The following is a 10858-nucleotide window of genomic DNA, read 5'->3' on the forward strand; positions in this document are numbered from 1 at the left end:
TCTCTCTGCCCCTCCCCCGTTCATGCTCTGTCTCTCTCTGTCCCAAAAATAAATAAAAAACGTTGAAAAAAAAATTTAAAAGATATCTTTTGTTTTTGATTTCTACCTTAACTCTACTGTGGTTAGAATCTTTGAAATTTGTTGAAGACTTTTGATCAGCGTAAAGTTAACCTTGATAAATACTCTATATGCACTTAGGAAGAATATTCATCTGTTGTTACTGGGTACGTTGTTCCATAAACATTAAAATTATTTTGTTGATTGAGTTTATCAGATTTTATTGATTTTTCAACTATTGCTCTGTCAACTATTGGCCAAGTTGCTTAAGTCTTTCACTATGATTGAACTTTTCTATACTTTTAATTCTGTCATTTTAGACCTCATCTATTTTTAAAGCTATGTATGAACCACTATATATCCCCAATGGATTAATTACTTTATCATACTTAATGCTCCTCTTTATCTCTAATAATGCTAGTTTCTTTAGAGTCTACTTCCTGCTATTAATATATCAACACAAGCTTTCTTGTGTGAGCATTTGCATGTTACAACTTTTATAGTCTTTTTATTTTAACTTCTTATGTCTTTATGTACAGACTATGTCACTGGTAATGGTTCGACATTTTTTTTATCTGGTTGGATAACTTTAGTCTTCAATATGAATATTTAGTTTATTTACATTTAGTATAAAACTAGTATATTTGGGATTATACCTGCCATCTTATTGTGGTTCTATTATAGGTGATCCTCATTATTTGCTGATTCCATATTTGCAAATTCACCCACAAACTTTTATTTGTAATCCCAAAATCAATCCAGCAATTTCATGGTCATTCATGGACATTCACAGCGTGGTGAAAAATTGAGTAGCTCTATGGACATTCCCAGCTGAGATTAAAAAAAAAAAAAAAAGTGATGTTCTACCTTCTTTTTTCAGCTCTCATACTGTAAATAAATGTCTTTTTTATGGTCTATTTAGTGTCATGCTTTCCACATTTTTGTACTTTTTTTGGTGACTTCTTTTTTAAAAAAAAAAACAAAGAAACAAAAAACCATAGGGGACAGCATTTAGCAGAAAGCTGAAGAGCTGCACAGTCAAGTTACCCAGGGTGAAGGAAAAATGTTAAACCCTTCTCAGCAGTGCCTGCTGGCTCTGTTTCAGAAGGTTGTATGGTGTGGAAAATGGTCAATCTGCAGGTAAACAAGGCAGGTTGTGTATGTAGATCAGGAAGCTACAGAAGAATTTTTAAAATACCTGCTAAGTGTTACAAGGAAACGAGCGAGGTGGAAGAGGAGGTTTTTAATGCTTATGAGACTGGTATGTTTTACAAGGACATTGGCAAACAAACCTATATAAGGCATATGGCTTTATGTTGACAAAAATGGAGGTTTGTGGGAACTTCGCTCTGTATTTCCCCTAGCAGCCCAATGTTCATTAATTCAGTGTTTACCGTGGTTTTATGTAACATGACTACTATGAATTAATGAGAATTGATGTATTCATTTTGTTTTCTTTTCTTTCTGAAGGTTGTTGGTTTTGTATATTCATTCTGTATCATTCTAATATACTAAATTACCTTATTATTTGTAGTATTTTTCCATTTATTCTTTTGAGTTATTCAGATATATAAACACATCATCTTTAAGTAGATATAGTTTTAGTACATTCTTTTTCACTGTGCACTTTCTCTTATTTAATTACCTTAACTTCTTCAATTTCTTAGTACCTTTAAGACAGTGTTAAATAGTAGCCAAAATAATGGTGTCTTTTCCTTGTTTCTGAATGTAATGGGAATTTCTCCAATATATAGCATTAAGTAAACTGCAGACTTTTGGGCCAGTATATGTTTTATCATATTTAAAAAGTATCCGTCAATTTCTATCTTATCATGATTGAGGATTCAATATTGTGGTGTGCCTTTTTGGCATCTATGGAGAGGAGATTATGGTTTTCTCATGCCTATCAGTATGATGAATTGTATTAAAGGACTTTCTAATATTGAACTACTTCATATCCAAAGCATAATCCGCATCACTTTTTTTATATCTGTCTGGTTAATTCAACCTGAATCCTTTACTCCTTTATTCCCATCATTTAAACTTAGTTTATTTATTTTATTTTTTTAAATTATTTTTTAATGTTTATTTATTTTTGAGAGACAGAGAGAGAGAGAGAGACAGAGCACGAGCAGGGGAGGGGCAGAGAGAGAGGTAGACACAGAATCTGAAGCAGGCTCCAGACTCCGAGCTGTCAGCACAGAGCCCAATGCGGGGCTGGAACCAACTAACCGTGAGATCGTGGCCTGAGCCGAAGTCGGGCTCTCAACCGACTGAGCCACCCAGGTGCCCGTAAACTTAGTTTTATAATTAAATATATAAAATGCTTGAATGAGTCTTATCTGAATATTCTCCAATAATTTCTTTGTTGGATGTTTTACTTTTATCACATTGAATTCAGAGGCAGTCTAGGGTTTATATAAACATGCTTGGACCTAAGTTAGGCCAACAAAACCCCAAATCACAAAGGTGACACTCACTAAAATAAAGCTTGGGCATTACACACACGCAAACACACACACACACACACACACACACACACACATTTATTGTGGTAAGATACATGTAACATTAAATTTACCATCTTAACCATTTATAAGTGTACATACAGTTTAGTGATAATAAATTCATTCACATTGTTTTGCAATCATCACCATCTTCCATCCCCATAACTTTTTGAAAACTGAAATTCTATACTTATTAAACAATAACTTCCCATTTTCTCCTTCCCCCAGTCCTTGGTAACCACCATTATAATTTTTGTCTTTATGATTTTAACTACTTTAAGTACATCCTAAAAGTGGAGTCATATAGTATTTGTCTTTTTGTGACTAACTTATTTCACTCAGCATAATGTCCTCAAGGTTCATCCATGTTGTAGCATGTAGCATGAAATTTCCTTCATTTTTTAAAAAAAATTTTTAGTGTTTATTCATTTTTGGGATAGAGAGAGAGAGAGACAGAGTGCAAGCAGGGGAGGGGCAGAGAGAAAGTGAGACACATAATCTGAAGCAGGCTCCAGGCTCCGAGCTGTCAGCACAGAGACCGATGAAGGACTTGAACTCACAAACTGTGAGACATGACCTGAGCTGAAGTCGGATGTTCAACCAACTGAGCCACCCAGGCGCCCCCAAATTTCCTTCATTTTTAAGGGTGAGTTATTTCCCATTGTATGTCTATGACACATTTTGTTTATCCACTCATCAGTCATTAAACTCTTGGGTTGTCTCCGTATTTTAGCTATTGTGGATAATGCTGCCGTGAATAGGGGTGCACAAATAATCTCTTTGAGATCATGCTTTCAATGATTTGTGGTATATACCCAGAAGTGGAATTGTTGGGTTTGATGATAACTCTATTTTTAACTTTTTAAGGAACTGCCATACTATTTCCCACAGGAGCTACATCATTTTACATTCCCAGCGACAGTGCACAAGTGTTCCAATTTCTCCACATTGTATTTTTAATGGACAGTTGGATTCTTTTTAAAAGATACTTGAATCTATGTTTATAAGTGACATTCATCTGTAAAATTTTGTGCGATTTGTTTTCATATTTTACTATCAATGTTATACTCGCTCACTTCAGGAAAAGAATGTACAAGTTTTTGTGTTTTCAGTATTCTGGAATAGCTTTAATAGTATTCATTATCTGATGTTTCAAGGTTAAGTAAAAATCCATTGCGAAATTATATGGTCCACATGTTTTTTGTAGGGACGTCTTTAAAACCTTTTTCTGTTTATTTAGTGGAAAATGATCTCTCTAGATTGTCCATCTATATTGAGGACAATTTTGGTAAGCTATATTTTTTATACAGGTATTTTTTAAATCTGGTTTTAAATGTATTAACATAGAGTTGTTCAAATTAGTCTTAATTAAAAAATTTTCTTTTTACTTTGATAATTATTTACTCTTTAACATTTCTTATAGTATGTATGTTTTCACTTTTTTTTTTTTTAAAAACAGGTTTTTCAGGGATACCTGGTTGGCTCAGTCAGTTAAGTGTCTGACTCTTGGTTTCAATTAGGTCATGATCTCACGGTTTTATGAGTTCAAGCCCCACATCAGGCTCTGTGCTATAGCACAGAGCCTGCTTGGGATTTTCTTTTTCTCCCTCTCTGTCTGCCCCTCCCTCACTCATGCTGTCTCTGTCTCTCCCAGATAAATAAATAAACTTTATTTATTTAAAAAAAATTTTTAACGTTTATTTATTTCTGATACAGAGAGAGACAGAGCATGAACAGGGGAGGGTCAGAGAGAGAGGGAGACACAGAATCTGAAACAGTCTCCAGGCTCTGAGCTGTCAGCACAGAGCCCGTCACAGGGCTCGAACTCACCGACTGCTAGATCATGACCTGAGCCGAAGTCGGATGGTTAACCGACTGAGCCACCCAGGGTCCCCAATAACACTTAGGATCTTAAAGTATTCTTCTTTCTGTAATAGTTTTTCCTTAAGTTTTACCTTCTGATGACAAAAGCACAATTCTGCTTTCTTTTATATCTGCCTGGTTAATTCAACTTGAATCCTTTACTCCTGTATTCCCATTATTTAAACTTAGTTTTATAATTGAAGATATAAAATGCTTGTATGAGTCTTATTGAATATTCTCCAATAATTTCTTTGTTGGGTGTTTTACTTTTCTCACATTGAGTTCAGGGGCAGTCTGAATTTTTGTTTTTGTAAGTGTGTTTGGACTTACATTAGGCCAACAAAACCTCAAACTACAAAGATGACACTCACTAAACTAAGGCTTGGGCATCTAACCCTGACTGTGGTAATACGCTTTTTGATTTTAGTTCCCTACATAATATTCATTTTTTCCCTTTTCCTAATAAATATGATCCTGATTTTGTATGCTGCTGAAAGGCATTTCCCAGCCTTCCTTAGAGCCAGGATGTGGTCATGGGGCACGTTTCTGGCCAGCAAGACAAAATTGAAAATCTGAGGATTTCTGAGAGTGTTTCACTTTCTCAAAATCAGTTCATTGTATTTCTGATTGTTAATTCTCACTTCCTATATGTCTTATTCTTGTTTTCTTCCTCTTTTTCCTCTCTCTCTTCCTGCCCATCTTTCACTTTTTTTCTTCTTCATCTTTCCCCGGAAGATGAACAGGAAACTGGGAGATGGGCCAGTCACCTTCCAATCTTAAGGTGACCATGGGAGGAAAGGCATTTGTTAATGATGGCAAAGCAGAAGGATAAAGACCATGTACTATTACTGACGTGTTTAGTTTTGGACTCCCTATGTCTGGATTTCTTGTATTGTAAGAAACAAACACCTATATTGTTAACTCTCTGTGATTGGGATTGTATTACACACAGTTAAACAAATACATAACTAATAATTCAACTTCATTTCTACACTTACATGACTCCTTCCTTAGCTTTATTTCCCAATGTTGTCCCTTAGTTTGCTTCTTTTACTTAAGGGAAGATTAATCTTCTCTGGTTTTGACTTTTGTCATTCCTTTGGGCTTGATTCACATACTCTGTTTTATCCTTCCCTTTTCCATTCATTGGAGCCATGTGCCAGTTTTCTTAGCTGACTACCTCTCCTCTTTTGTATGAGGACATCCCATGGTTCTGAAGGCTGCTGCTGAACTGGAACATTCACAGCGATGTTCTCACACTTTTGACTCTGGTATAATGAAGATACAGTTTCTAAACCAAATTCTAGTTCCAAATGGAGCCCTTTAAGTCACCCATGGGTACATTGGTTTTGGAGCGGTAAAGGCAACGATTTGCATACAAGAAAGCATGGTGGACATTCCCCATCTCCATCAGGCCTGTAGGCTCTCTCAATACCCCAAATGCTGAATCCACACCTCCCTCAACTCTATGCCTGTCCCTTGGTGTGTGCTCCCCAGTGCAGTGGGTGAGAGAGCCAGCTCTGGTAAATGGAGTACGCTCATAAAATTAGATCAGGGTCTTTGAGCAAGGGAGAAATCACAAACTTGAGCTATAGTGCCACCTTTTGGAAAACAGAAGATAGGTTTCCAGCAGCCAGCCTGGTGAATCATAAGAACCAGAGAAGACACAAAAGCTTAAGAATTCTTCCACAAGAGGCAGTAGGAAGTGTAGAGTGGATGTATCCATAAAAGGTCAGAGAAGCCCCTCATATAATAGGACCAATGAACAGTATATCCTACTTGAAGGCAACTAGTAAAGATTTGAGAGTGTGTCTACTACCTTGAATATGAAAGCAGCAATGCAAAACTCTAGAAGCACGAAGGATCAAGAACACATATCATCACTAAAAGATAACAATAATCCTCCAATTGCTGAACTCAAAGACACAGAATTTTGCAATTTAGTCGATAAAGAATTCTAAATTGCTATTTTTAGGTAACCCAATGAGCTACAAGAGAACACAAAAAGACAATTCAAAGAAAATCAGGAAAGCAATACATGAACAAAATGAGAAATTTAGCAAAGAGATAGAAATCATAAAAAGGACCAAATGAATTCTAGAGCTGAAGAATTCAGTGAATGAAATGAAAAATGCAATAGAAAGCATCTGCAGAATACAAAATAAAAAAAGAGGTAGATTGTGACACCTAAAATATAAAGGGGGGCACCTGGGTGACTCGGTCAGTTGAGGGTCTGACTCTTGATTTCAGCTCTTATATCGTCATCCAAGGATTGTGGGATCAAGACCCGCATCAGGCTCCAAGCCTGCTTGGAGCAGCTGCAGCTTGGACCCGCAGCAGGTTCAGCTTGGAGCCTGCTTAAGATTCTCTCTCTCCTCTGCCCCTCTCCCTTGTGCATGCTCTCTCTCTCTCTCTCTCTCTATATATATATATATATATATGTATATATGTATGTATATATACATATATATATATTTAGAGCTTTTGTGGGGCTTTTGGTGGAGCTTTTGAATGTGAATTAAGTGAGGTCACCGTCAAGTTAAAATGTACTGCTTTATCTATAAGATGTTTTTATGTAAGCTTAGAGCAACCACAAAGCAAAAATCTAGAGAAGATTCACAAAAGATAAAGAAAGGGGAATCAAAAGCAGAAAAAGAGGCTGAGCCTTGCCTAACCCAGAATGGCTGCTATGATCTTTGTTGTTGAGGAAAAATGGTGATCCAGGTACCTGTGTAGCACCTAAGGATGGGCTAAAGCTAGAATCTGGACTTCAAGCCAGAGCCTTCAATGGGAGATCTCAGGTTTCAATGCCACATGTTGGCAAAATGTTTGGTGCTCCACCAGCCTTATCTAATGCTTCCAGAAAGGCTTTGAGAACTGTTAACATAACTACAGAAAAGTCAGTAAAGACTAATGGAGCCCTCAAACAGAAATAGACAAAGTTCCCTGTGAAACAGATGACTGGGAAGACTGTTAAAGCAAAAAGTTCCATTCCTGCCTTGAGTGATGCTGATCTAGAAATAGAAAAATTCTTTCCTTTATATCCTCTAGTCTTCAAGAGTTTTGACCTGCTTGAGGAATATGAAATGGCATACCTCCTCTTGAAGAGAATGCTTCCCATGAGGCTGGATGAGAAGTGGAAGCTTGAAAAACTATTACATGTGGCTCCCTTTCCCCTCTAAAAATGCCCTCTTAACTCTGGAGGTATAATCTGCTGTGGTCTCCTTCAAGCATTCTGGGGGCCTTGGATGTTGAATTGCCACCTGCTTGCTATGACTTAAATATTTAAGTTTCTTAGCACTTTATAGTTTGTGGGTATGTATGTTTTTATGTTAATAAAACCATTGTTTAACAGAAAAAAAAACATGTAAAATCACCAATTAACAAAGGGAAGCAGAAACAGAGGAAAAAAACAATTGGACTATAAAACAGCCAGAAAACAATGAATAAGATGGCATTCCATATCAATAATTACTCTAGGGGCGCCTGGGTGGATCAGTTGGTGAAGCATCTGACTTTGGCTCAGGTCATAATCTCACAGTTTGTGAGTTCGAGTCCCATGTCAGGCTCTGTGCTGACAGCTCAGAGCTTGGAGCCTGCTTCAGATTCTGTGTCTCCCTCTCTCTCTGCCCCTCTCCTGCTCGTGCTCTCTCTCTCTCTCTCTCTCTGTCTCTCAAAATTAAATGAGCATTAAAAAAAATTACTCTAAATGTGAATGGATTGAATTCACCAATCAAAAGGCCTGGAGTAGGTTGAATGGATTAAAAACCATGACCTAACTATATGTTGCCTATAAAAGATTCACTTTAGCTTTAAGGACACACATAGGCTCAAACTGACGGGATGGAAAAAGATATTCCATACAAGTGGAATCCAAAAGAAAGTAGGGTTGGCTGTATTTACATCCGACAAAATAGACTTTAAGCCAAAGCAGTAACAGAAAAGAGGTCATTATATGTTGATAAAGGGGTCAATTCATCAAAAAGATATAACAGTCATAAATATAGACACACCCTACATAAGAGCACCTAAATATATTAAGCAAATACTAACATATCTAAAGGCAGAAATGGATAACAATATAATCATAGTCGTAGTAAGGGACTGTAATACCCAAGTTTCAACAATGGACAGATTATCCAAACCAATAACCAACTAGGAAATGTTGAACTTGAACCATACATTAGACTAAATTAACCTAACAGACATTTCTAGAACATTCCACCCAACAGCAGCAGCATACACATTATTCTCAAGTGCATATAGAACACTTTTCAGAATAGGTCATATGATAGGCCACAAAGCTGGTCTCACCAAATTTAAGAAGATAGAAATCATACCAACTACCAACTATCTTTTCTTACCGCAGTGGTATGAAACTAGAAATCAACAAAGGAGACCTGAGAAGTTTCTAGGCACACATTCATGAACAACCAATAGATCAAAGAAGAAATCCAAAAGGAAATTAAAAAAAAATATTGAAACAAATGAAAATGGAAACATAGCACACCAAAATACAGAGAATGTTGCAAAAGCAGGGGGAAGTTTAAAGTGATAAATGTGTATATTGAGAAAATCAAAAGATCTCAAACAACCTAACTTTACATCTCAAGATCTAGAAAAACAAGAACAATTAAGCCCCAAGTTAGCAGAAGGTAGGAAATAAAAAAGATCAGAGTGGAAATAAATGAAATATAGACCAGAAAAACAATAGCTTTTTTTTTTTTTTTAAATAAACAAAATTGACTATGAGCATGTGACTCTTCCGGAGATAGCTGATACTTAGCTCCAGATGAGATTTGTTTTGCAGCTTAATATTGCTTGATGATTTAATTTTTATTTATTTTTTAAAAAAAGTTTTAAATGTTTTTATTTATTTTGAAGGAGAGAGAGAGAGAGCATGAGCGGGGGAGGAGCAGAGAGAGAGGGAGACCCAGAATTCAAAGCAGGCTCCAGGCTCTAAGCTGTCAGCACAGAACCTGGTGCGGAGCCGGATGCGGAGCCAGAACTCACGGACGGCGAGATCATGACCTGAGCCAAAGCCAGACGCTCAACCAACTGAACCACCCAGGCGCCCCAACTGATGATTTAATTTTTAAAGATAAGCCAGAAATCAATACGTTTATATATTTTTTCAGGGTTGCCCACAAAGCACGGTGCAGACATTCAAATCGTGAAGCCATGTCTAGGCACCAGATTTGGCTCATGGGCTATGAGCTTAGAAGAAGGGGTGTTTGGAAGGAGTGGGGTCATGAAGAAGAGAGAAGGCAGACAATGGTAAAGAAGCTTGAAAATTTTATTTATCTACCATTTATATATTGAAAGCAGAGCATTTTTATGACAAATGTTTCAAGAAGGAATTTCTCTTTCCAGTTTCACCACTGTGGCTACTAGTCCTTCCCTTATCTTATCATTACAATGCAGATATGTTGTGATTGAAATAATTTATATGTACAAATTACATCACAGAAAAGTAATTTCATTGCTAAATGTAAGCAGGTTAGGGTACTTCATCCAAAATAAGAAAAGGAGAGAATTCTGCACTTCCACATTTTAAAGCTGGTATTTTAACAACTCTTTAACCATGGTTTATTCCGTTTACAATCTTTGGTCACACAATATTAAAAGAAAAGTTATTTATTGGCATGCAAAGCAATATGGCTTCAGGATACATCTCTTAAATTTACAGAACTTAAAATTTCAAATATTCCATGTGGCTGGCAGGTGATGTGAAGTGATCTTGAACAGTGACATACTTATTTCCTAGAAATTAAAAAAAAAAAGGTAGTGAATTTAACAATAGCTATGACACTTAGATGACACTTAGTAGTTAACTTATCCAGGAAATATTTCAGTGATTTACTTTGATAAAATTTGTTCATCAATCTTTTCATCTTATAAATCCCTTAGTCTTTTCAACTCTTCAAACATTTGCAGAGACGACTTATCCTAAAGTTCCCCTATGATGAAATATAAAGTTTATGAAAAATTATAAAAAGCAATTATAACCTATGAAAATAAGTGGTTAAGTTTTGGTGTTTAAACTTTTACTACTATGCTTATTACAGTAAGGACATAATACCATGTATACTGGTGTTTTCCTATGTGCTAAAATGTCACCATAAATAGCAATTTTTAATATGACATTAATATGCAAATGCTTTAACATCTGCATGTTTCATTCATATCTGTGTTCCTAATGCCTTATCCCTTATTGACACTCAGGAAATGCTTTTTGCAGTAGAGGGGTAAATGAATAAATCTTACTGATGAAAAGTGAATATAATAATGTTTTCTTAAAGGATTCATAATTTTGATTATATACCAAGAGACTAAATAAAGACCCTCTTCCCCATACCGGGAACCACCTGTAGCCTGTGTGATAATAGTTATGAAAGTTTTGATGGTTTTCAGAATTAACTAAAATGGAG

The 10858-nt window shown here is 36.1% G+C and overlaps 1 pseudogene; it reads left to right on the forward strand.

Moving 5' to 3' along the window:
• The first annotated feature begins 1182 nt into the window (after positions 1-1182).
• LOC102950150 lies at positions 1183-7716 on the forward strand (annotated as a pseudogene).
• Positions 7717-10858: the final 3142 nt, after the last annotated feature.

Source organism: Panthera tigris, chromosome C1, assembly GCF_018350195.1.
Source record: "Panthera tigris isolate Pti1 chromosome C1, P.tigris_Pti1_mat1.1, whole genome shotgun sequence".
NCBI lineage: Eukaryota > Metazoa > Chordata > Mammalia > Carnivora > Felidae > Panthera > Panthera tigris.